This window comes from Mus pahari, chromosome 13, assembly GCF_900095145.1.
Source record: "Mus pahari chromosome 13, PAHARI_EIJ_v1.1, whole genome shotgun sequence".
Lineage (NCBI taxonomy): Eukaryota > Metazoa > Chordata > Mammalia > Rodentia > Muridae > Mus > Mus pahari.
In genome coordinates this window covers 54,683,125-54,699,117 of record NC_034602.1, presented here as the reverse complement: position 1 = coordinate 54,699,117, position 15,993 = coordinate 54,683,125, and positions in this window count along the sequence as shown.

Sequence of the window (15,993 nt, the reverse complement as noted above, 5' to 3'; positions counted from 1 at the left end):
CTTTCTTCCTTCCTTCCTTCCTTTCTTTCTTTCTTTCTTTCTTTCTTTCTTTCTTTCTTTCTTTCTTTCTTTCTTTCTTTCTTTCTTTCTTTGAAGTGCTTTTATACATGCCAATTCACTTTATTTCTAACCCCATGAGGTAAGTTCTGCAATAGCTATTCCACACCTCAAATTCTGTATGGAAAAGCAGCTCAGGAAACATTAGCAGCATCACCAATTTAATAGGCAGATTCATGGACACAAGCCACACACATCAATATGAATGTATTACCTAGCCACCAACTGATATGATTCATTTGGCCACGTTGATAAAGCCATTTGTTGACAATAGGAAGTTCATGTCCATGGTTCTGAAAACTAAGCCACATGGAGCATAAAGCACTCTCCTTAGGTGGCAGCGCTCACTAATAATCTATTTACATGACCCATTGCTTTTTATTTTATTTTATTTTATTATTTTATTTCAGTTAAAGAAAGAGGTGTCAGATGATTAAGTAAAAAGTTTTTAAGGATCCATATCCTTGGATCCCATTAAGAACTTTGGAAGGAGAGTATTTTAGCTTTCCTTTAGTATGACAAACACCTGAAGTGAATGGCAAAGTTTGTCTGTCTGAAAATTTGGAGGTTTCAGTCCTCATGAGGGGCAGTACAAGATGGTGGGGCATGGGGAATATATAGCAGGGCAAAGCTGCTCACTTTATGACCTGATGTGAAAGAAAGAAGCAACTGTCAGGGCATCACCCCAATGAAATAGAACCTCCCCAAGTCTCTCTCTCTCTCTCTCTCTCTCTCTCTCTCTCTCTCTCTCTCTCTCTCTCTCTCTCCTCCCTCCCTCTCCCTCCCCCCTCTCATTAATCATTCCATTTGTTTACATCTCAAATGATATCCTTCTTCCTGGTTACTCCTCCACAACCCCTCCCCCATATCTTCCCTCTCCCCACTCCCCTTTGCCTCTATGAGTGTGCTCCTCCACCCACCCATCCACTCCCAACCCACTGCTCTGGCATTCTCCTACACCGGGGCATCAAACCTCCACAGGACCTCTCCCTCTCACTGAAGTCATACAGGGCCCTCCTTGGCTACATATGTATCTGGAGCTCTGGATCCTTTCCTGCACACTCTTCGGTTGGCTGTCTAGTCCCTGGGAGCACTGGGTGGTCAGGTCAGCCAACATCATTCTTCCTATGGGTTTGCAATCAACCCTCCTCCTCCTCTCCTCCAGTCCTCATGCCAGCTGGGTCCCAGCAGCTCCACCCCTTAAGGTGTTTACCACATTGAAGAAAGTGGGGACAAAGTCTTTACCACATAGTTGTTTGTGAGACTCTTAAAACCCAAGTGGGAACAGTGAGTACAAGTGATTGAGGCAATCAGATCTGTCTAAGTGCAGATAACTAATAAGTTCAAGGCAAGAAAGCGGTTCAGATTAAACTCACCATTCCAGGAGATGTTATCTTCTCACTGCGCAATGTCTAGTCCACAAGGAAATGTATGAAACTCTTCCCTTTAAGCAGTTTCATATTGGTGCAGCCCATGTGTTTGAAATACTTTGCTCAGGTCACCTATGCATTTTCTTTTTTTCCTCATATTTAAATGCTTGTGTGTACGTAGTTAGCTAGAAGCCTACTCACCTCGACTATGCATTGAAGTTACTTTTATGTGCAAAAATACTGTGATGGGACAAGTATTTTCCTTATCTGTTCACCAATATAGTCTGCTTTTTTCTCTTTCCCTCATCTTCTCTGCCACAGCTTATTACACTATTGTTTCTCCAAAAGTGTAAAAGTCACAGCACTTTTAAAGTATGGAATGAGCAGTTAATCTAAGCAGCAGGATATGAATGAAAAGCAAGAACTCTATCAATGTCCACTACTGGGCTGCCAGGATGTGAGCAACTTGCACACATACACATATATGCTACATCCACTCCAGTAGTGACTTGCATGACAGGCTTAGAAACCTGGAAGCAGTCCTGAGGAAAAGAGTTTCACAGAAATGTAGTCTCCTGGAACTGTGGCATTCCTTATAACAAATGCTCCAAACTTGTCCTTGTGAATGGATCTGTGTGCTTTCAGTATTTTTTTTTTTATTTCTTTTCAAATTTTTTATTAGATATTTTCTTCATTTACATTTCAAATGATATCCCTAAAGTCCCCTATACCCTCCTCCTGCCCTGTTCCCCTTCTTGTCCCTGGCATTTCCCTGTACTGGGACATATAAAGTTTGCAAGACCAAGAGGCCTCTCTTCCCAATGATGGCTGACTAGGCCATCTTCTGCTGCATATTCAGCTAGAGACTGGAGCTCTGGGGGTACTGGTTAGTTCATGTTGTTCCACCTATAGGGTTGCAGATTCCTTCAGCTCCTTGGGTACTTTCTCTAGCTCCTCCATTGGGGGCCCTGTGTTTCATCCAATAGCTGACAGTGTGCATCCACCTCTGTATTTGCTAGGCATTATTGCTTTATTATAGGTGCCTCCAAGCAATGGCTTGCCAAATTCCTAAGCAAAGTCAAACATGTACAACATATTTTTCATAAATTAGTCAGAAATCTATTAATGAGATTATATTAATTACATTTTTGTCACATTTTTTGCTTACATTGCCAGATATATCAGAAAGGGAGAAATACTGTCTTCATTAACTGAGTTTGAGAATATGTAAGCCTTCTGAGTAGGAGGCTTGCCGTGCTGGGCTGCCTCGTTGTGGTCTAGAGAGCCAGAGGCACAACTGTGGATTGAAACCTGTGCGAGCGGACCTGGACCATTTGTCTTTTTAACAAGGTGAGTATGGGTGACCATTTAGCAAATCTCTCTTACAATAATTCTGTGCATTCTATTTTCTGAAAAGAAACAAAAAGAAATTGGTTCATCATCTTCTTTTCCTCCCATATATTTATCCTGCTTTATGTTTATTATTTAATAACATTGACTTCTGAAAATAAAAAGCCCATCATATGTTGTAGTCTAGATTAATGACAGAGTGGCACCTTGTGTGCCTGGGTCATTAATGTAGATTGTCCTGTGGCCTAAATTTAGAAAGCCTAATGCAAGAATTAGTAGGACATTTACTCTTTGAAGAAGGGACTAGGCAGTCAGTTATCCTTACTTTGGAGTGTTAAGAAATATAATGAAAACAATTCAAAATCAGGTTTTTAGCTTTTCAACTCTTCTCATTTGATAAATATAGGAAAAGTCATTCTACTATCCCATGGAACAAACTAAAATTTAGACTTGTTTTTCTCTTCATATTAACACAATACAGTTTTTCATTATAAAATGTATATACTAAAAGAACTATTTCTTTAAGCTTTAATATAAGATATAATGTGTATATTGTCATTACAGTATGTATGTATGTATGTATGTATGTATGTATGTATGTATGTATGTATTTGGAGGTTGTGTATGCATGTCTAGCAGGCATGTGAAGAGAGCAGAAAGCAGCTTACTAAATCAGATCCTTCCTTCCATTAAGTGGCACCCAAAGATTGAACTCTAGTTGTCAGTGTTGCGATCAAACACCTTCTCTTGTTGAGTCATCTTGCTAAACCATGTATAACATTATTAAAGACACTAAATATTGACCTGCTTTGGCATAAGCCAAATTCTTTAATTTGTAGAACACTAAAACCAAAAAGGAGTTCAAGAATATATAAGCCCAAGTATATAAAATGGAATTGAGTGTTTAGAAAGGGTGGAGACAGGAATGGGGAATGTCCTCCAGGAAAGAGATAGTCCTAGTTTTATATTCCTCACTTCTGGATCTGTCCTAGCGTCTTGAAGGTCTATCTTTCTCTAATCTCTGGTATTTAATACTCATGATGGTGTAGACACAGTCAACAGCTCAGGCTACAAGGAAATACTGAGCAGTTCTCATACACGGTAAAGTAACTGAATACATACATTTTATGTTAGCATTGCAGAGATGTTTACTCCTGGGAAGTTCCTTCACAGGAGCACACATGCTTAAGCCAAATTTACAATAGCCCCCCCCCTTTTTTTTAGGAAGCAGTACAAAATTATCTAATTGCCTCCCTTTTATGTAAACATACTTGCTGTGAACTTCCTTTCACTAAGAACATCATAAGGTTTGTTCCTCTGAGCTGGTTGTGCCTTAGGAATCCTCCTTTACATCTTTCATTATCACACCTATCATGATTTGAACCCCAAAATCCCTCAATATGCTTGTGTTTTGAATGCCCTGCTCCAAGTTTGTGCTCAAGTTTTGAAGTCTACTTAATGTTCGTGCTGAATTGGTATTATTTTGATGTCCACAAAAATCTTAAAATTGGGGCTTAATGGTACAAAGGTCACGAAGGGCAGTCCTTTGAAGGTGGTACTCATTTCATGTAGGTGCCTGCTGTCTTTGTTCTGTCTACTGCTATGTGACAGGGGACACGACTCCAGACACACCACTGTGGCCATGAACTCTACTGTGTATTCTCTGCCCCTGTGAGTGAAAACCACAGAAACTCCAAGCCTAAAGAAGTTTTTTCTCCCTTCAGTTGGTTTTATATTCTGCTAGAAGAACAAGAAAAGTAACTAGTACTGAGTGCTTATTTCAAAACAATTTAAATGCCTTTCTATGTTTTAAAATGCTTAGGTTGTATGGTAGTTTGAAACGACCCTAATATGCTCCTTGTATTTGAACACTCAGTCCCCAGATAGTGGCGCTATTTGGGGGGAACTTTAGGAAGTGGGGCCTTGCTGGAGGGAACATGGCAATGAGTGTGGGGACAGAGAGTTTGTAGTCTCACCCTATTTCCAGTTCTCTCTCCCTTTCTGCTTAGAGGTTTCCCACTATGTTGCCTGCCACTTACTGCTGCGCCTCTCGGTCATAATGGATTCTAATCTCTCTGGAACCATAAAGCCTACATAAACTTTCTTTCATGAATTGCTTTTGGTCATGGTGTTTTATCACAGCAACAGAAAAGTAACTAATACAGGTAGTAAGCATTAGTAGGAAGGGCTAAGTTAAACCGGTTTCTCACTTTCTCCGAATAATTGTGTTAATGAGGATGAGAAGATGAAAATAACTCAATGGAGGAGTAAAGACTCTTTGAAAACAAAGTATGATTGAGATAGGAAAATAAGCAACCATGAGCCTGCTCTACTCAGAGTTTTGGCAAATTTTGATTGGTTTACTTAAGTTGATAAATAATGCGATGGAAATTATCAGCTTATAACAGGATTATTGGGAGGTCTGAAGACCCAAGGTTAGAAAAACATGAGTGGACTAAAGGGGTTAGTGACTGAACTCAGTCAAGATAACTTTGTGGAAACAGAGCTCAGAGAAGATTTCCTGTACCTACTGATAAATCCTGAACACCCTAATGTGCTCAGAAAGCACCTCCTGCTGTATAATCTCTTGGGCACCATTGCCATGGGGACATGCAGAGTAAGGCCAGTGCTGCTGCCTCAATATCTCCTTAGCTGTGGTTTCCAGGCTCAGGAAACCTGGGAAAGTGGAAGCCCTTAATCCATCAAGTGTTAGTGTTCATGAATCCTCTCAAGAGGAGAAGCACATACTCCAAGCAAATGCACACACATTATCTTTCCACTCATGCCACCTGAAATATCTGATACCATAAAAAAGATGAATTAAATTATTTTTGCATTCTAAGTTAGAACAATGAACCTCTATGTCTTCCAGACTCAGGTGGCAGGAGAAACTCACCTCCGCTGTGTGTAAGCACACAGTTCAAACAACCTGGCCTTTTCTGGTTGACAACTGATTTAAAAAACTGATTAAAAGTCGGTAAAAGGCTGTAATCATGAACTGTGCTGCTGGAAATAAGAAACAATTACTTACAGCAATGATTCAAGAAATATTACAGCAGAGCTCCACACACAGATATATACATACACACAGAAAGACACTCATACACTTATACATACACTCACACAAACTTAAACACACACACTCACACACGTACACACACAGACACAGAGGCACAGACACCACATACACAGACACATAGGCACAGACACACATACATACACATATACATAGACACACACAGGCACATACACACACATAGTTACATACAAACATATGGTCACCTACATATATACACATAGACACAGACATATAAACACACATACTTACGCACATACACACAGAGAGATACACAAGTACACACATATTCACATCCAGACATGCACTCAAACATTCACACACACACACACACACACACACACACACACACACACACACACACTTCCACTCAGTGATCTGGGACTCCTTATTTGAGGACAGCAGTGGTCATAGACTGTTGGTAGGAGATGAGGACACTAGACCTTTTAGCCAAGATGGGAAATGGGTAAGCAGTAAATGCTAAATAATTGAGAGCTGTTCAGAAATGGTGGGAGAAGCAAACTGAGTCTCCTGGAGTTATGGCAAGGAGGAAAAGATGGAAGAGTACTGAAGGCAATCTTAAAAGGGAAAGCAAGGAAGCACATTGTCCAAGATCAAAGTGAGGCTACGAGGAAGGCTCACAGCTTTGTGCTCAGCAGCTAGGAAATAGTTCCTGGCTTGGAGCCCAGGCTTTGGGAGTCTTGGACACTGGAGTGTGCGTATTGTTGAGACTCTAAATGTGAACAGTGGAGGGGGCTGGGAACAAGCAACGACAGTTTCTCCCAGAATCTATTACTTGCTCTTTCTTTTATAGGTGCTTCCAAGACCCTCTTAATTGATCTCCCTCCATTTCAACTCCCCAGTATGCCTTCTGCAAATGTTTGTTCCTAACTTCTATTTCCCCATTTAAAAAACCATTTACTGAAAAGAGATTCCTTTCTCTTACAATATATCCCGATTATTGTTTCCCCTCCCTCTACTCCTCTCAGTTTCTCCTTACCTCCTCTCCAATTCAGATCCATGCCCCTTTTGTCTCTCATTAGAAAAACTACAGGCTTCTAAGAAATAACAACCAAACCTAATAAAATACGATGTAATAAAATAAAGTAAAACGCATCACACTGAATTTGGATAAGGCAAACCAACAGAAGGAAGAGAGCCAGAGAAGGCACAAGAATTCAGAGACCCACTAGTTCACACCCTCAGGAGTCCCATTAAAAACACTAGACAGAAAGCTACAATATATACTCATAGGATCTGATGCAGACCCCTACGGGCCCTGTGCTTGCTGATTCGGTCTCTGTGAGTTCATACGAGCTTTGCTCAGTTGATTTAGGGAGCCTTGTTCTCCCTGTGTCCGCTGTCCCCTACAGGCTTTACACTCTTTCTGCTTCTTTTACCTTGGGGTTCTCTGAGCTCTGAGAGGAAGGATTTGATGGAGTCATTCCATTAAGAGATGTGTGTTCCACACTCTGTATAATGTCTGGCTGTGGGTATTTGGTTTTACCCTAGGTCCCTGGGTTACTTAGTCCTGGTTCTTGGTTATTCAAGCAGTGTCAGGTAGGCAAATCAGTCATCAGCTGATTACTTCTATAAGCTTTGTCCTAGCATATTTTTCAGGCAGGACAGTGTTGTAGATCAAAGGTTTTGTGGCTAGGTTGGTGTTTATGTTTCTTTTTTTCTCCTGCAGAATTATTGCCCATCCCAAAGATACTAGAACTTGGGGGTGAGGGTTCTCTGTAGGCACCAGCTGATCTCTACTTGTACATTTAATTGTGTGGGTGTTATCTTCAGCAATGTGGTCTTGCTGTCATTTTGTGAAGAGCAGCCTATTGTCTTGGCAACAGCCTGAATTGTTTGAGGATTTCCATGAGACCCCTTTGGTAAACTAGTCAATTCAGTGTAACCTGGTCCCAATAACAGAAGATTCTTTTGGTGACTAGAGATGGCCACTTGGGACTCTATTTTCTATTCTGTTTTGTTTTGTGTTGGCCCATGCTTGGCAAGTACTTTACCACTGAGACACACTTCAATCTCCTCTTCTACTCTTCTTTAAAAGTTACTTGGATAGAGTGTGGATATGTAATTCAACATTTTATGTTTTCATACTAAATGGCTTTATTTCTATCATTTCATACTTACTCAGTGTATATTACACTCCCAAAAGTCTTTATCAATTTCTGTCAGTGAGAGAAATAGGAGCCATGTTCACTTTAATATTCTTAATGTTTCAATGACTGATATGCAGGCAAGGTTATATCAACTTGAGACACAAGAGTGCATCTTTTAGGCATTACATTTTAGGTTCTGTGGGAACAGGGAGAGAAATAAAGGCCTTAGGAAAAAAAACCACTAGATTGATAACTCTCTTTATTTGAAAGCATGAGCTTCTATGTAGAAATTTTCAATGAGTCTATGAAAAATTACCAGACATAACAAAAGATCTTGGCAGTGTCATAGCATGCTAGTTCCAGAGATGCAGTTTTATATTAAATTACATATCAATTAGTTTTATATTTGAACGGTGAGTAATACAGACAAGAAATTAAGGTGGAAATTTTATTCACAGTAGTATAAGAAATACTAGGCTTAGGGATAAACATCAGTAGAAAGGCACAAGTATTGTACACTCCAAAGTGAATAACATTTGGAAAAAATTTAGTAAAGGGAAAAGATTCTTATCCCAGAGGGTCAGAAACCTCTGTGTGTTGTATGGTACTTGGCACACTCTTCAAACTGGGCAGTTGAGGTCACATCATCCTCAATGAAATGCCATACTGATATTAAAATAATTAACCAACTGACCATCAATTTCAGTTGGAAACACAAAAACACAGACTGGTCAAATAAAATGCAAGAAGAATGACAATGTGGAGATTGATACTATCAGATGACAAACCTCCAACAAAGCTACAGTAATTAATATAACGTGGCACGAGCATGTGGATAGATAGGCACGTGTAGAAGAAATAGAGAGGATGGAAATAAAATCCCAGAAATAGACTTATGTTTACAATACATTGATTTTGTATAGAGACACCAACATAATTCAAAGGAAAAAACAGGAATATTTTCAGCAAGTTTTTCAGGAAAAGAATTGACTTGGGGGCTGTGCTCACACCATACTGTTGAGGTTTGGTCTTTTGTTATCTATTGTAATGCTAAGTGTGGCTCCCCAAGAGCTGGTTGTCCCAGAGAGTCCACATGTACACCTTGGCCATAGGTGGGGTTTAAGTTTCCCAGGCTTGGGGATCTTGGGGATCAGAAAGGGACCATGAGAAGGAGCCAGGAGAAGGAGAAGCCACTATGAACCCATAGTGGTGAGCCATAAAAAGGTGGCTGTAAGGACCAGCCAATTGGAATTAAGAGCAACTCAGATAAAATCCAGTAAGTGATAACTACAACATCATACAGAAGAAAGTACTGAGAAGTAGTGAGAGATCCAAACGTACGCAAAAGTAGAGAGCTCTTGGAAGAAGCCATATTGGTCATGCCTTAGTCTACACTTTCTTAACTCTAGCACTAAAAGTACACGTATGAAACAAAGCTAGGGGTTAAAGATGGGAGAGTAGTCAGTGGTGAAAGGACTTGCCATACAAGTGTGACAACCAGAATTCAGATGCCCAGAACCAGGAGAAATGCTGAGCGGACGTGTTAGTAGGCTTGAGATTCCATTTCCGAGAAGGCAGGGACAGAGGATCCACAGAGCAAGTTGGTGAGGAGGGCCAGCTGTAGAGGAAAGCTCTGGGTTTAATCTAGAGGTTGTACTTCACTGAATTAGGAAGTGAAAAATGAAAATTCCCACCATTAAATTTGGGCCTCCACACTCATAGGCACATGCACATATGTGCATGGGCACCCACAGATATGTAAACATACCTTCACCCATGCATGCAACATGCACACATACACATGAAAAATTAGAGAAATGGTTTTCATCATGTTAGTAAAGAGAAAAGATAATATTCAGAATGGGAAAATACTTGTATAATTTATTACATATATATATGCATTATATATATATATGTATATATATATATATATATATATATATATATATATAACCTTTTAATTCAATAATAAGACAAATAATCCAACCATAAAGTGATCAAAGATTTTTAGTAGACATTTCTCTAAGATATTTATAAATGACAAATAACTCCATGAAAGAATAATTCATAATCCATTAGGAAATGTAAATTAAAACCACAGTGAGACACTATTTTATATGCATTTGAAAGACTACTATGAAAAAAGAAATACAATAAAAAATTCTTGAAAATTGTTAGTGAGGATGTAAAAAGACTAAAACCTCCTAACACTGTTTCATTCACACATTGGGAATGCAAGATGATTTAGTCACTTTGGGAAATAGTTTGCCAGCTCCCCAAACTGTTAAATCAGTTAACAAAACATCCAGCAATTCTATTCCTAGAGCCATTCTAGGGAGAATGAGTCTTTACTTCTACAGTAACATGGCACAAATATTTGTGTCAGCAATACTCATAGGTACCCCAAAGTCATGCTCCATAAGCCATTTATGCACGTGCACTATCCATATCATGATGTAGTCCTCTAACAAGAATGAATACAGTGAGGGATGCTGCTGCGAGAATAACTTCACAAACATTATGTTTGGTGACAGGAGGCAGCTGCACAGGACCATATATTGAGTGAGTTCTTCTGTGTGAAATATCTGCCCTTGAGAAATTAATAAAGACAGAAAGAGTACCAGTGATTGCTTGAGGCTGGGAGCATGTGAGTGGGATGGAGAGCAACTGCTGGTGGTTACAGATTTCTCTTTGATGAAAGTCTACCAAATGATGTTGTCCTGTAGAAGATGTTTGAAAATTGCGTTGTGGTTGTTACATAACTTTGTCAAGTGCTGCATCCATCAAAATGTGATTGCTGAACAAAAGATGTTATTTGTTCATTCTTTATTGAGAATTGGTTTCAGTAATGATTTAAAAACTGCAGTGGTAAATAGGTCCATTTCTCATGCTTCATATTCAGTGTAGGTTAGGAGAGGGTCCCTGCTTCTAGTGGGTTCTCAGTGTCCCCAGGTGGTAGCAGATCTATGTTAGCTACACACTTTGCAATCACTTTTAGGGCAAAAAGTATATGGGGTAATTGCCTATTGACTCTTAAAAACTCCCCCAATAAAAGCAGTACACCCAGCTTTAATTCATATTCACTGCCCAATAGAAGTCCTGGTCACATTCAAGTTCAGAGAATGTGGATAATTCAAAATTTACCATTTACCTGGAAAAGTACTAGAATAGTTGTGGGGTCCTAATAAATACTATACTCTTTAGAACATTCTTATACTTTTGAGATTGGAACTTAACTACAGAATTTCACCTTTCCATTTCCCTCTCAAAAGCCTCCCAAATATTCTCTTCTTACTCTCCTTCAAATTTATGGCCTCTTTTCCATAAATTGCTATTGCATGCATATATGTTTTTGTGTACCTGCATATTCCTATATAAGCTCCTGAGTCCATGCAATGCATTTTTGTGTATGTTTTCGGGCTGGTCATTTAGAACTGGATAAACAATTGGTGCCCTTTTCCACATCATCTCCCAACTTTGCTCAATTGCCTATAATTCTTTGTGAAGGACTGAAGCCTTCACCCCACCTGAAATACCACACTTGTTGCCTTCTTTTCTAGGTTTCATTTGTACAGAGTAGAAATTCCATATTTCTTTCCTGAAACAGAAAACTGAATATCTTTCATTTATCTATCCTTGATTTTTTGAGTTTCATCCATGAGTTATATATATTTACATCAATTTCCCCTCTCCACTCCCTCTAGGTGCTCCCACGAGCCCCTCTAAAATTACTGACCTCTTCAGTTATGATTATTATATACATATGCATATAAATCTGTAAATAAAGCCTACTGAGTCCATTCAGTGCTGATTGTATATATATATTTGTGTAAACATACATATATGTGTATATATGTTTAGCAATCACCATTTGACATTATCTAATCCACTAAGGCATTCATCTTTTGGGAAGACTGGTTCTTTTTCTCTCAGCAGTCATTAATTCCTTTAAGTGCTTCATCTAGGAATGGGATTTTGTCAGACTTCTCAACTACTTTGGCGTGTCAAAAGGTGTTGTCACTGGGCAGGTTATTCATATTATTGAGATTTCATGATACAGTTTTCCTTGTTACATGCAGCAGACACTATCTTACTGCAGGCATCCTGGACCTCTGGCTCATACAGCTTTTTCAACTTCTCTTCCACAATGTTCTCTCAGCCTTAGGTATAGGGTTGTGTTGTAGATGTAGTAATTGAATCTGGGCGTGTCATGATTAGGTGTTCTCTGCGTTTTGACTAGTTGTGGCTTCCCTCTGCTGCAAACAGATGCTTCTTTGATAAAAGGTGAGAGTTATTTTTATCTTTGATTGTTAGGATAAGTGTTTAGAATGCATTTAGGAATTATGCAGGTTTAGGTGGCAGTAGCAGGCTCTCCTTTAGGGTGCATGACCACACCATGGGTAGTTGGTCAGGAGTACAGCTCCAGGCATAAATACCATACTATTGGATGGACCCTAAGTTCAATTAGATGGCTTCAAGTTCTTGTTCTTTTCTATTTCAAGTAAGTGGGAGAATTGATACAAGAATTAGAAGGGAAGAGACAGCTACGTTGGTCTAGACTCGTGTTTGCCCCAGAGTAAATGTCTCAGAATTGTGAGCTAGTTGAACAAATGAACAACAACGATGACAACAACAACAACAACAACAATGAACCACAGCATGGAGGAGTGAATGATGGAGAGCCTGGTGTGGAATTCAAGCTAAGCATTCAGGGAGCGATCAAGGTGAACCCAAGTGTCAAAAGCAAGGTAGCAGGCAGCCCCAGCCCCTGTGTTTCATAGCAGCACAGATGGATCCCGGAGAACTGCTGCAGTGACCCAGATGGATGGTGTGATCTGTGTCACAGTTTGTTTTCCTTCTCGATATGGCTTGGGCAGAACTTTGCAAGCTTAATGAGGGCAGAAAAGACTAAGACCTGGGATCACCCGAAAGTGCTGGATTCCCCTTTGTCAATCCAGAATGTAAAAATGTAACTGTGTAATATGTTAGATTCCTAGAATGAAAGACATGGCTCGCTTTGTATTCAGAATCTGTTAGGCAGTAAAAGGTTTCCCATAATGTGGAGCTGCTGAACATAAGGCTGTAAGAGTCAGTCTGGAGATAAGCCCCATGTTCCTCTGAATTCAGAGTTTGATTGATGTGATTTAATAGAGACCCCCTTCTCTCCAGCAACTCATTAGATGGAATGGTTATACACACAGAGTTATATCATATCATGAAAGGTTCTTACATTAAAAAGAGATCTAAGAATGGTTTCAAAGCAGAGCTAATACATTCATTCTATGTGGACTTTAAAGCAAGAATTTCCCCCTGTGTGAGCTAGCAGAAATCAAAACCTCAATTTCTGTCATATTCTTTGACCTATGTCATTACCAATTTCAGTCCTTCAGAAAAGTACTTTCCCTCAATAAACCTTTTAATGTATCCATTTCCAGTAGTGGCCGTGAGAGTGATCAGATTAACTGCACAGTCTGTTACTACTGCTTTTCAGACAATGGTAAACATAGAACAGTGAGCCAATTAGCATAAAAGCACCTCATTAAAAGAAGGCCATTAAACATTTCAGCCAATCTCAGTCATGTATTTCTATCACCAAAAGAGAACAGTAAGGATTTAAATGGAAGCATCAGCAAAGAAAGAGAAACATAGGCACATATCCCCAGATGTATAAAATCCCATTTTGGAGAAGAAACTCCAAAGGCATGGAGTTTTCAAAACTGCTGTCAAGCCCGCAGAAGAAACAGGAGAATAAGAACAACATAGAGAAAACATAGAAACAGGAATAGCCAAAAGACCAGAAATAAAAATTTACGATATAATTTTGAAAACATATAGTGTGTCTACTAATAATGAACAGGAAAAGTTCCTTTTAATTTAGGTTATTATTTATCACAATTTTATAGTAGTTGACTCTGAAAAGACACTTAAGGATACTTGCAGAAAGAAGTATCCACCTCCTTTCAAACATCCCTGGAACAAGTTCTGCCTTCATGTTTTGTGGTAAACACACACACACACACACACACACACACAGAGAGAGAGAGAGAGAGAGAGAGAGAGAGAGAGAGAGAGAGAGAGAGAGAGAGAAAAGATTGCCATATATGGAACAAAGAATTTTTAGTGCTTTTCTTAAGGGAACCACACCTATTGCTAATCCTGGTAAAAGAAAAAAATATGTAAGTTAAAAGAAAGAAAGAAAGAAAGAAAGAAAGAAAGAAAGAAAGAAAGAAAGAAAGGGGAAAAAGAGAAAGGAAGAAGGAAAAAAGAAAAAAGAAAGAAAGGAAGAAGGAAAGAAGAAAGAAGAAAGAAAGAAAGAAAGAAAGAAAGAAAGAAAGAAAGAAAGAAAGAAAGAAAGAAAGAAAGAAAGAAAGAAAGAAAGAAAGAAAAAGTTCACATCCCAGAACTGGAAAGGCAGTAATGACCAAAGCTTGAGAAATGTCCATAAAGGCCTTCTGATGTGTACTGACATTAGATTGACCTCCTCCTTATTCATTTGCTCCACCAGACACAAACGGCAAGACAAGGCCTGATGATGCTCTTTACTTCTTAGGCAGATTCATTTCTTAGTGTGCCTCCTTTTAGTGTGAACACTGTGAATATCATCCATGTTGATACAGGATGGGAATTACAGAAACAAATACCCGAGGTATGGGGAGTAAGGAAGAAAACATGATTTTTAATCCTAAAAATAGCCTTAGAAAGCAATTAACTAACTAGCAATTGATATTTACTTTATGCATTGTTATTCTAATTCCCTTATTCCCATCTGGCCCAGTGACGTCAGAGTTCTAGTATATGAAAAGGACTCCCTATCCGGTAAAAATGAAGAACAAAACACTTAATCTTGTGGGTAAGCACATTGAGCCCCAAGACATTTCACATAAGAAAATGGTACTGGCAATTTTCTGTATTTACTTAAGAAGAGCTCATAGTGATGTCTCAGGTCTCTATTATATAGATAGAAAGGGTTTCAACTATTTCTGTCGTATTAATGTTATTCTTTGTTCTCAAAAAGAGATGAAACCCGCTAGGCAACTGGTATGGTATACATAAATTTACTCATAAATTAGTAAGACATTTTTCTCTGACTTCTAAGAAAATGACTCAGTAGATCAAGATTGCAAGTGGTACTTATCTTTTGCTCTCTTGTTCAGTCACCTCATGACAGCTACTATTTTTATTTTTAGTTGATTCACTTTACATCCTGATCACTGCCACCCCTTCCAATTCCTCCTCACACAGTCCCCCCCCCCCACTATCTCCCAGCCCTCTTCTCTGAGAGGGTGGAGACCGCCTTTGGCTATCCCCTAATCCTAACAAACCAAGCCTCTGCAGGGCTGGGCACATTCTCTCCCAGACAAGGCAGCCCAGTTAGGGGAATGTAGTCCACAGACAGGCAAAAGTGTTTGGTCTAGCTCCTACTCCAGTTGTTCAGGATCCACATGAAGATTGAGCAGCATATCTGCTACATATGTGCAGGAGGCCTAGGTCCAGTCTATGTCTATGCTTTGGATGGTGGTTCAGTCTCTGGGAGCTCCCAAGCATCCAGATTAGTTGATTATGCGAAGTTCCTTTCCCTTTTGGGGCCCTCAATCCTACCCTCCACTCTTCCATAAGAGTCCCCAAGCGCAGTCCAATGTTTGGCCGTGCACTGGTGGTCTCTGCCTCTGTTTCAGTCAGCTGCTGAGTGGAGTCTTTCAGAGGACAGTTATGCTAGGTGACGGTCTGCAAACGTAACAGAGTATCATTTCAGGGCTGCTTATTTGCAGTTCAGACAATCTGTCCTCCACTGATCAGTTCAAAGGTGTAGTTGTCAAATCTTTGCTCTGGGATACTGAATAGTTGGGCCCTCACTGGTCATGTTTCTTCCAAATGGACATGAGAAATAGAGGAAGCTGGTCTACCCAGAAAGTTTGAGTTGGGTTAAGGAGTAGACAAAGAGCTAGTCTTAAACGACCAGTGAGACCATGAGGATAATCTAGATTTCGTTAACATAAGACAAGAAACAGGAGCAGTCAGGCCCAGATAT